We start from the raw sequence: 12,295 nt of genomic DNA, 5'->3' as shown, positions 1-12,295 counted from the left end.
CTTTCAGTGATATGAAGTGGTTAGGAAAGACACCCTCCTTCTTGTGAGGCAGTTCAGTAAACAAATGCAGCTTTTTGGAATACCTGACAAGATCTGCATTTGTGTTACTTAAAAAAGATCAAACATCCCACTGCCTCAGTGGGCTACTGTGGTGTGGGAGGAACAGTCAGTGGCAGGAGCAGAGGAAAACTTAATGCCTGTGTTTCTGTAAAATCCACATTGTTCTTTCAATCTGTATCACTTAGGATCCTATTCTACAGTGGCTTTTTTAGAATATTTGCAAGTTCCTTAAAATTCTTGCCTCTTACTGACATCAGTTTGAATTTGCAAATTGCGTTTCTCACCTTCACTGATCACTTTCTAATACTTGCCTGAGGATGCAAAAGCATGACTCAGTGGATTATCACCTGTTTATTGGTAAAGTCAGCATATGAGTCTCTAGAATCACTCACTCTTCAAATGTGCTTGTCTAGAGTTGGATAAAATCTTAATTTTTGAGAATATATTAGCTAATCATCTAAATCCCACGATCATGCTAATGAAATTGCCCAGTCAGTATCAGAAATGTAGACCATTTTAGAGTTCACTCATCAACAAGCAACAAAATAACCACTCTATTATTGCACTGAAGGCAAAACTTGACTAGTTTGGGGCATGTGATAAAAAGAAAAGGGGGAGTCCTACATCTTAACAGGCTCCGGACAGTAGAAAGATAATTGTTGGAAACTAACTCCCCACTTCCATGGCTCTCAAATGTGTCTCAAATGCCCTCACTTTTGAATCACTTCTGATCTATATTGCATGCTGTTACATTCTTTGTCCAGAGTATTTGCCCAGCAAAAGTCTATAGACACCTCCTTTCTGTACTTGGATCCTTTTTCTGCTCGATTAGTGATTTGAATGGCCTAGGAGATGGGTCTGACAAGCTCTGAGGAGTGCAGCTGGAAAGCAGAGTGCTCATGCTGCTGTGAGAAGACTGGGGAGGCCAGGAGAGCAGCAGCGGTGAGCTGTGAACTTCATTTCCACCAACTGAGCAATTTTGGAGGGTTTAACAAAGCAAAGACTTCCGATAGCAGAGGAATCCACAGATGACTTGAGCACTCTAAGGCCCTCTCCTAAACTGAGCCCTATTCACATGGGTCATGAAAAGACAGCAGGTTGAGTTGCTACTTTGCTTGCCTGGGCATCTTGATTTGTCTTGAAAATGTTTTGAGTTCCATTGAACTTTTTTTCTTCAGAGGGACAAAAATCAAGGTAACTCCAAATATTATTGAACTGTGGCACCAAAATAAGACATTGCTCACAGTTAATTGGGCAGGTCTGTGACTTTATCTCCTGCCTACTGCTGAAATAGTTAACGGTGTTGACATGTAAATTATCTTTACTGTTTGTTTAATAAAGAACAGAAATTGTTTCTTCCAAACAGGTACAGTCCACCCAATGAACCATTACACAAATACCCCAAGACTTGCTCCCAGCTACTTGGTTGCTTAATTACATACCCCACCTCTTCCTTATCAGACCAGGAACCCTATTTCATCAGCAGCAAAACTATCACAGACACAACATAGCCAGCAGCGCTCCTGGGATAACTGCAATCCCTTCTCCTCACGCGCACTGCCAAGACACTGCTGGCCAGTTCATCCTCAGGGACACGGCTCTCACCAGTGCTAGGCACAACCTGCCTACCACAGTGCACATTTCACTGGCCTGGGATATTTGGACATGGCAGAATTGCCATCTCCGAGGCTCACACACTTTCCAGTCTTATTTGTCAGCCCAGCAACCCCAGTAATCAAAACTGACAACAGCAATGGGAAAGAACCTCTGACACTGTTTTACTTCTGTATCCGTCCCAGTCAGGTGAACAACTACCTGCCTTTGGGCTCCTTTGCTGCTTCTGGAGCCAGTTTAACTGGTTTGGATCTGGCATGGTCTGCTCTGCCAAAGCCAATAGTGCCTGGGGCACCCAGGACAGCTTGTTGTGCCTGTTGGTAGTGCAGAAGGTGCTTTGCTCTTGCTCGGTAGCTTCTCTATTCCATGCTGGACGAACTTCTTAAGAACGTTGCTACAGATTTGGATGACATTGATTGTTTTGTGACTGTTTGGGTGAGTTTTGGAACTGTTTTAAACCTTGGCTTGGCTAAGATACAAAATGCTTGCATAAATAGTGAAGTGGACGGAGAATTTCTGTTTCTAAAAGTTATCTGCTATTATAGACTTTAACACAGAAATCAAATTGCTTGTGTTCTGGCACAATGCAGGAAGATGCTTAAGGATGGGAATATGCTGGGGGGAAGCAAAAAGAACAGTGGGGATTTCTGTAGGGAAAATATCTTCAAATATCTGTTTAAGTATGGCCTCAGTCAGATGAGCATATCACACTATCTGTGTAGCTTTGCTGTGAACCAGAGAAGGGAATTAAGTGCCTTTGTTTCTTTTCCTTTCTTACAGCTTGATTAGGTCCCTTATTCCCATTCCCAATCCCAGGCACAGCTGTGCACACTGGCACAAGGGGACAGATCCTGTAAGTGAAATTTGGACAGGTATAAACTCTGTGTATGTGTGCAGGGGGAAATTGTAGTGCTCAGCTACACAACAAACCAGTACTACTGCTGAAGCTACAGCCTGGGGCACTACCTCCCCTCAAAAATAAAAGGGGGCAGCTGGAATATTTTTATTTTGCCTGAGTTTAGATATCCACTTTGCAGCATAGTCCCACAAAGTGGCAAAGCTGAAGGAACAAGATGCAGCAGCAGGTCGGGACAAACAGAAGGGGGATGCTGGGAGTTCCTGCAGCCTCAGTGTCTGCACAGGGAACCACAGCCTTGGGACTTCTGGCAAGCTGATGGAGTAATTTATGTGAAGGCTTGGACAGTAACTCAGCACAAATGAAGTTGTAGGTGTAATGATGTTTTGAATCAAAACAAACTAGTTCAAAATTTAAATCAATAACAACTGCTTAAAGCTATCATTCAGGAGAGAACTACTACTGGCATAATGGTCCACAGTTTTGAAATGCAGATCAGCAAACCTCTCTGAAGGCCATTTGTTGGGCTTCCTGTGAAAGTATATGTGGTTCCTAAGATAGGGCTTTAATGCAGAATGTGTATCAGCATATTCTTAACTGTAGTTATGTGAAGTCTTGTTTACCTGCATGGCTGAAATGAGACAGAGGATGTTGTTTCACAATGCTTTTAGCTGACACAAGCCAGCACTGCTGCCCAAAATAGTGCAAGAGTGGAATTAGAAGGTCCAGTTGAGCCAAACTAACAGGTCATTGCTGCTGAAAGGGAGAGATTCCTCTGTCCTTCTCCTCAGCCTGTCTCCCTGCCTGCTGGCCATGCACTCCTTCCACTCCTCTTGCCCTGGCTCTGTATTCCTCTGCTCCTTCGGTGAGCTGTTCCAGCTCCACTGCAGTGAAAACACATCAGCAGTGTCCCATGGTTTAATGAGCTGAGCTGGCTCACTGCAAGGTCACTTGGACTTCAGGGATGCACAAGCAAGAAGGACCTGGCTCCACAGCTGCAGACAGGTGCAGAGGAGAGGGGGAAGGAGGGTGTGGGACTGATGTTTTTGGCAGCAGCAAGCCAGTAAATCAGCTTGGCTGCCTCTTCTAGCTGGAAGCAGAGCTAACCCTGCTGCAGTCCCACACAACTCTTGGTTTTTTCTCCCCCCCCACCCCCCTCCTTGTTCCAGCACCAGCATTTGCACAGCCAGCTGATGAGCTGTGCCAGGCTCCAAAGCCAAACCAGCCAAACAATTGCTCAGCTCTAACCAAGATCAGCTTCACAGATGAATGGCAAGGAGGCAGGAAGAGTGGGGCATGGGAGTGCAAGGAAAAGACTCTGGGGTTTTATTTCAGCAGCAGAGGCTGCTTAAGGTGTTGGTGAAAGTACATCCCTGCAGGCCTGCTACTGTGGTTAAGCCCTAGAAAATGAGACATAACTGAGTTTCCAGAGCAGATTTGCATGAAGCTCAGAGGGTAAAGGCAGTGGATTCCTCTGTTTCACATTTTGTTCCCTGACTTCTTCCAGAGGGTAACTTGACCCAGTTATCCATGTCAGGCAACCCCAAATTTCTCCTCCTGTTAAAATCACCCCATGATTTAGTAAGGAGTGTGTAAATTAATCACCTTGTCAAACAAGTGGAAAAAAATACACTGCCTTTCACTTTTTGAACAACATCTTAACTGTTTGTTTGCTAGATATTTGCTTTAAAACATAATAACTGTTATTACTGCTGAGACAAACACAATGCAATGCCAAAAGCTAAACTGGATTCGCTGTCGACTTTGCATTTTTAAGCTCCAGTTACCCAGGCTGTCTGTTTTCAGTTCCAAATCATCACAAAACAATCCAGTTTTATCTTCTCAAGAAATGTTGGATTTACTTGAAAGAACTTCATAGATATTAAGAGGTTGTTGGATGTGTTTTAGTGTTGGCTGTAATGGCTGAAGCTTAAAAGCTTGAATTTTAGATTACACAAGTCTAAGGAGGCTAGAGCCAAAAATGGAAAAGCTGGAGTGGCGATGGGAGTGTAGCTCACGCATTGGCTGCAGGGCTGAATGCGCAATCACACTTTTCCCCAAGAAGAGCCCTGATAAGCTGCCCCACAGAATGCTCATGATGTGGCTTGGAGGAGGAATGGTGCCACAGCTGGGCCCCTGAAAGGAACATCTGTATGGCTGTAACCTGCAGGGATGTGTAGGTGGGCTGCAGGGAGAGGGAGTAATGGTGATGTGGAGGGTGTGAGACTATGCTGAGGCTGCCACCAAACACCTTCAGGGAAACCTCACCCCCAGCTGTGGCCTTGTTTACATGTTTTTAGGGCAACTGCTTTTTTATTTATGATTGAGGAAAAAAACCCTCACTTTTCCACATTACAGCATCTTTACTGCATTGCTTGCACATTTAAAAAGCTCTTTATTATTTGCTTTATGCCAGTGTTTGCTGGCTGTTATTAGCTAGGTATGCTATTTTAATGTGCAGGAATTTTCTTTTATCTATTCTCTTTCTACCTGTGAAAATAAATTGAGCTTCTTCTGCAACTGAAATTTGCTTTCTGTATACATGCATACACAAGCAACTTCAGTGTTCATGGGGAAAAAAGAAAGGTCAAGCAAAAGATGAATAAAACTAATTTTAAAATCTGAATTCACTTTAGATTTATAATTTTTTTTGTGCTGCAATTACAATTCTGAGTTCCCTTGCTCTAAGTAATCTGCTCCATTAATTGAATGTGTGTGTTTTCAAATTAACCCTTGGAATGACAGGCTAGATGAGATCAGAGTATTTTAAAAAGTATTTTATGAGAGTCAGAGCCATAGTTACCACCAAATGCAAGAAATTATTATAAGTCAGTCAAAACTTGGGGTGAGTAAATACAAATCCAAAATACTCACTCCATGAGCATTCCATTTAATATCAGCTTGAGCCAGGTTGGCCATGTACACAGATTTTTAGCATGCTCTAAAATGCTTTTAGGAACAGGCCATCTTTGGGCAAAGTCCACTATCTGGTAAGAAGCAAGAAGAGAAGAACTTTTTCACTCCAGAAAGAAATATCAAGAGACAGGCCCATATTATCACATCACTCATGATAACGATGAACATCATATTTCATGGTATTAGAGCTATTTAAAAAGCATCTCCTTCAAAGCAGCAGCTCTTTTTTCAGTCATCTAAACCAATCTTGCTGCTGCAGCCCTTCCTTTGCACTAGTGCTGACATCTGTCTGAGCTGCCCCGTTATGCTCATCCAGCAGAAAGTAAATTCAATAGTTTTCTGCCACATAAGGAGTATCTCTACTACTCCTAACATGTCACCACTACATTTGCTTACCTTGTGTCTATAATCCCCTTCTCAATTCTTCTTGCTATATGAAAATGTTATTTGGACAAGGGAAAATGGTTTTAAACTAAAAGAAGAGATATTTGGATTAGATGTTTGGAAGAAATTCTTTACCGTGAGGGTGGTGAGGCCCTGGCACAGGTTGCCCAGAGAAGCTGTGGATGCCCCATCCCTGGAGTGTTCAAGGCCAGGTTGGATGGGGCTCTGAGCAGCCTGATCCAGTGGGAGGTGTCCCTGCCCATGGCTGAGGGGTTGGAATGAGATGATCTTTAAGGTCCCTTCCAGCCCAAGCCTTTCTATGATTCTGTGATTGCTATGATTCTATGATTCCATTTCTGTAATGTTCAAGTTATATTGGTAGCTCTCCAGAGGAAATCACATGGCATTTCTTCATCTTGCCCAATGACTATAAATAAAAATTTACTTTTTTTTTTAAATTTATGTTTGTTCATGCATATATTTGTTTGATATTGGTTACCTATTTATGGCTTTGTGCTGTCCAATCTCTTAGTACATTCTAATTGCATCAATTTGCACTGCCCATTTGAAATCTCACCTATTTTTTTAACGTAAATATAGTTTTATACTACAATAAAGATAAAAAGGAATACAAATATTTTATTAATTAAAAGTTCCACTATTCAAAATGAGGGCAAGTGTAATTGCATTTTTATTTGGTTGACCTTTTTTATATACACTCAGAACATAATTTAAGAACAACTCCCATATTTTACAAGCATGGGGCAATAACATTCAAATACCCCACTGACACCTGAAAGTTTAGATCCATATTATTCAAGCCTGGGATTTTAGTACTTTGTGTCATGCCTGCTGCTGAAATAAAGGCACATTACACCTATGCAATTTCACCACCTTGTCATTTAGACTGGACCATAACAGAACCTGAGAAGATGCAGGCAGGGAAAATACAACATACCACTCATTTCACTAACTCACATGCAACATGCTGAAAAATGTTGTTTCTCCTTGTGAATAACCTTGTCATACCCATTTCTACTGAGGCTTCACAGCTCAGTCCTTGGAAGTTGCTAGAGAGGTTGAAAATGATGAAGAATGATGAAAATACCATATGAACTAAGCTGTGAATCTCTTTGTCCTCTCTCATTCTGTTCCCACTGTTGCTTTCCCTCACACATGGTGTTGTAAGGCAATTAATATAAATTGAGATTATTCATTTTGCTCATCCCAGAAGTATGAAGTTTCGTATATGTATGCCAAACTTATTGTCTCATATATACTGTAGTTCATGTTTATCCATGTTTGGAAGTTTCAGAGAGCTCATCAGAGGAAAATAGACGTAGTTTTTCCATTGCACAGTGGGGCAGACACAGCGTTAGTCCAATATTGTACCTGTGTCCCATTGTAATATCTTTGTTCGTTTAAAGACTCTAAGTCCCTCTGGGAGTGTCACAAATCCATATAATGTCCCTCAGTGCTAGATTTTTGTGTTTCTATCTCTGATTTAGTAGACAGATGTGAAAAAGCGTATGATGCCAGATAACTCCCTAGTAACCACACAGCTGCAGATGTTGAAGAGAGCAAGTTGTTCTGGCTTAGGTCAATATTAATTTGTGCTCAAGACTTTCCTTCCAGACATGCCATTTTTGATGGTATAATATATCTTACTGGTATTTTGGGCTGATCCCTCCCACATTGATCAAACTGTTTCCCCATCTGTGGCCTCTTCTAGCATGAAGTTGCTTTTCCCGAGCAAGGAGAGTAGTCTTAATTCACAGACAAAAGCAAGACTGGGTTAAAAAATTGAGACAGCAGAATTTCAAGGCTTTATGATCTTTTATATCTATGAGAGTTTGCAAAACCCATTTCCTCTCTCCTTTCATCTTGTTATTTCTGCTCAGAAGGGCAAAACAATAATCAGAAAATAAATTCTAGGGGTTTTTTTCTCTTTTCTAATTGCCAAATTCTGAATACTCATGTCTCTTTTTCTCTTCCGTTTGATCCATCTAAAATTCCTACCAAATTGCCATTCTGCTATGACCCCAGGTTTGGCAGAACCACATGTTGAACTCTGTTTAATGTAAACAGATAGATACAAAATAAAATAGCTGCTTTGCAGTCATTGGCATTAGCTAGTGGTCATTCACAGTAGGGTAATGTGGTTGCACAGTACTTTAAAATTTGGGGTGGGCTGGGTAATGATGCAGTTTTAAAAGCTATTTTTAAACCATAAACTTATCTTGTTTAGCTTGGACAACTGCCTTTCCCATAAAAGAAAAAGTTAGTTTTAAAATTTTAAAGCATATTTTAAAAGATTCTATGTTAGTGAAGGTAATTCAAAAGTCTGAGAATCCCTTCTGGCATCCTTCTGAGTTTAGTAGGAGCCTTCCCACCTTTGTCAAACATCATTGGGTGTTCAAAAAGCACAAGCATCCCACCTTCAGTGAGAAGGCTTGAAACACTACATGGAATGTTGCAGGCATCTGCCTTTTGCTGTCCACCAGCCAGCAAAGTTACAGAGCTGCCCTAACCTGGCCCTTTTAGCAGTTCTTACTAGTTCCAGCTCAGTACCATGGTCATGAAGCTGAAGCACTTCAGCTCATCTTGGAGCATGGATCAGGGGCAATTTTCATCTGCACATAGCAGGTTGTGTAGCTGCACCTACAAGAGATCACCCCACATACATTGTCCAGTGTTTAAGGGATCTATCAGATTAGGTCAGTGTCCCAACAAATAATCTACTGCCTCTGGGAGCAGAGCAAGAGAAATTCATTTGGGAAGGAATTGATTCAGGTTTGGAAAAGAGTACCAAAAGAAATGTCATAACCTACTGGGTCAGGCTAAGAATGGTACCAGTGCTATAGTTTCCATGGTACTATTACACAGAAATTAATTGTGCTTTGAGATGAATACCTGCCTCCTAAATATATGTCCTAAAACTTTCCTCACCTGGCACATAAACACTAGGCTCCTCACAGGAGAATCTCAGTCTTGGTTCATGATCACAACTGGGAACAGACTTTTAATTGGACCTGTAGCAGCAGGACAAGGGACAAAGGTCTTAAACTAAAAGAGGGTAGGTTCAGACCAGGTATATGAAGGCAGTAGGACAGGGTTGCTCAAAGAGGTGGTGGATGCCCCATCCCTGGAAACATCCAAGGACAGGCTGGATGGGGCTCTGTACAATCTGATCTGGTTGAAGATGTCATTGCTGGGGGTGGAAGTAGATGATCTTTAAAGGCTCCTTCCAACCCAGTCCATTCTGTGATTCTATGACTTGTGTCACAACACACAGTATTGTGGTGTTCATGCCTGGTGATGGAAACAGCTATTTTGTTTCTGCTCCTTACCAATTTTGCCTGCAGGTTTTCCTCCACGTGCAACAAAGGTTCAGTGTTTGCATTTAAGGCAGTGCCAGAGGATTTTTTTTCTTCCTTGTAGCCACTTGCACTGGAAACAAAGAGACAAAGTCAGAGGAAAATGGTCTCAAGGGAAAACAACAGCAACAACTACAACAACAAAAATAAAAAAATTGTTTTTGCAAAATTCATATCTGGGGAAAAAATATGAGTAGAGTGTTACTGTTTGTAATTCAGTGACCAGGGGTCTGGCCAAAGCATGCCCTCAGCTAGTGTGCCTGTGTTTCTCCCCCTGTGGTGGAAGGCAAAGTGGGAGCCTGATGAATGAATGCATCTGTCTCACTCAGATAAGGCTGTAATGTGGCTGGCTTGCACACCCAGGAGTTTGGGAGCATTCTGGGTGCTTAAGTTAAGGTATAGTTACTGTGATCTTTAGTAACAATAATCCAGCATGTTAACTGGGTGGGTTTAGTGTGGTTGTAACCTTTTGCATTCTTTGGACTTTGGTGTTTATCTGGTATTTGTGCTATCAGACACACATTTAAAACACTCCCTAGATCCTGGTTTTGTTAGTGTGTCTCTACTGCTTGTGCCAGTGGTTGTGATCTATTCTGAGAGGTGTTACTTTGTCAATATACACTGCCCCTTAAAATCACTCTTATTTATTGCCTACAGCACACATGTAATACCCATCTCGAGCAATTTGCAGATGATCTCTTGGAAATGCTGCCAAAATTCCAGGAAGGCTTCACGATGGCTCCCTTTACTTGCTGGATAGAGTGTTTAATGGCGAGCTCATTTCATAAATGCTTGCCATGTTTGTTCAGCTGTGCACCTGCTTTGGAAAGAAATTTGCAGTGGAGCCTGGTGCTGCCCTCACAAGACAGAGCAGGCTGACCCCAGGCGCAGGATCACACCCGGCAGCAGAAATTCCACTCACCAGGTTTTGCAGATGCCAGATCCTAAGCTTCAGCTCTCCAGCACTGAGCTGCAGCGTGCCACGGATCTCATGCCAGAATCAAGGCTGCCTGCTCATAGCATAGACATGTCTTTCATGTTTGAAATTATGTCTAAGGAAGAACCGGAGATAAGACAGATATTGGCAAAGGGAGAGAGGAGAAAGGAATTTCTACACTTATTAGTCATGTTATTGAAGAAAGAGGGAAGATTTTATCATGCCTGTCTTGCTGAAAGCAAGGCTCTGGGTTCACAAGATTGCTGGCTAGAGTTTGTAACCAAGTCTACTTTCCTACAGGTTGATGCTCGAAGGTTACCACTGCTTTCCTCACAAAAAGGGAGAAAAAGTTCTGTCAGCAGGGTGTGTGCTGCATGTGTGCCTCTGTAGGCACGGCCAGGAGGTGAGAATGAAGCTGGCATTTTTCTAACCTTGCTAAAATGTGTGTGTGTGCTGGGGAGGAACACGGGACTAATCCCCACAGCGATGGAAGGAGAGCTATGGAATGCCCAGCCAGATGAAAGGGCTGAAGTCCTCCCAGCTCCCCACAGCTTGGTAAACAGGTACCTGCTGATTAAAGCACTTATCAAAAACGAAATAAAGACTAATGGTGTGAAGAGAACTACAGCATTCCTACCTATGGAAATCCCTTTAATGGACAAAAAAAAAAAGGCTGGCTGACTAATGGGTTTTGCTGTTTCACTGGTGAGAGGAGCATGGTCCCTTTAAGAGCCTTGGCCTCCTTTTCCAAACGCTGTTGCTGAGCTGTGCCCCACGCCTGCATAAGCAACACCTGCATACCTGCAGGGTACTGTCTTCTTGATAGCTTGTACACCTTAATAATACCTGGTGCTGGAGTGGTCTGGGTTTGGGATGTTTCTCTATCCAGCCTATTAATGTGAGGACGCTGAGGGAGCATCTGCCAGATCCCTGGTGATGTAATAACACACAGTGCTCCTAATATCCTTTTTACAGCAGTTGTGTTCTTGGTAGCCACTGAGCTGAGGAGTTTTAAAAGGAAAAAAAAAGGCACACAAAGGCACCTCCCTCCAAGATAAACTCAAATGGCGAATCCTAGCAAGCAGAATACAAAACAATTCCAGATGATGTGGGAGCTGTGCACCACAGTTTTCTCATCAAACCAATAGTGTTCCAGTTTCTCAGTGCTGACTGACTGCTTGTGACATATGTTAAGCTGAACTGGGGTATGTGCAAATGCTCTGGATACAGAAACGCAATTCTGGATACAGAATAACATGTCCAGGAATCCTGAAAGTACAGATCCTATGTGGTCTGAGGAAGCCTGATGGATTTTAAGGAGGAATGAGGCATTTGGGAGTGATAGAATATTCGAGGCTTCCAGAAATCTTTCTTCAGCATGCTGTATATGTGTGCATCACTCTGAGAAGAAATAGCTAACTTGCAGAAAAATTGTAAATTGAGTAAATAAGATACTCTTTTGACAGAATTAATGAAATCTTCATTGTGTGGGAAGGAGGAAGAGAAAGAACAAAATGTTAAGGGTGAGATCAGGGAGGTAAATACACATAGAAAAGTAGCTCCAGAGCATAAACTCTGGAAATGTAAGCTGCAGAAGGAGACATAGAAGAAACAAATGTGGGGCTTACTGGGTTAGGACAACAGGAGTCAGGGAGATGGTTGGCAGGGAACAAACCCAAGCCATGTGCATGCCCACCAGAAAGAGCTGCACAAATATTAGCTGTGCTCTCCAGGACCAAAGAGCAAGTGCAGTGTTTCAGTGTGTGTTTGTACAGGGTATAACACATGCAATTTCACTCCTGATTACTAGTAAAGACAGTGTATACACAATCAAGAATTATCACATAAAAGCCCCAGTAGGAAACACAAGACAAGGGGTTGGCAAACCACTGGCTGACCTAGTCTGTCACTCCTTGTTTTGTTCCCAGTTACTCATTGTAGAACTAATTAGTGGCAAATTGCAGAACTGAGGTCATTAAGACTTAGAACTCCTTGCATCTTCCCCTCCTAATTTTAAAACCATCTAGAGTGCTTTGGTACGTTTTCTTTCTGTAGGCAATGCCACTGCATTCAAACTGCCCCCCCCCCTTATTTTGGCATTTGGACATTTGCACATGGTCACTGCCATTAGTAGGGTTCTTTAAACACACT

Source organism: Agelaius tricolor, unplaced genomic scaffold, assembly GCF_023055355.1.
Source record: "Agelaius tricolor isolate 1412-34295 unplaced genomic scaffold, bAgeTri1.0.p SCAF_8, whole genome shotgun sequence".
Classification (NCBI taxonomy): domain Eukaryota; kingdom Metazoa; phylum Chordata; class Aves; order Passeriformes; family Icteridae; genus Agelaius; species Agelaius tricolor.
Note: the sequence above shows the minus strand (reverse complement) of the source record.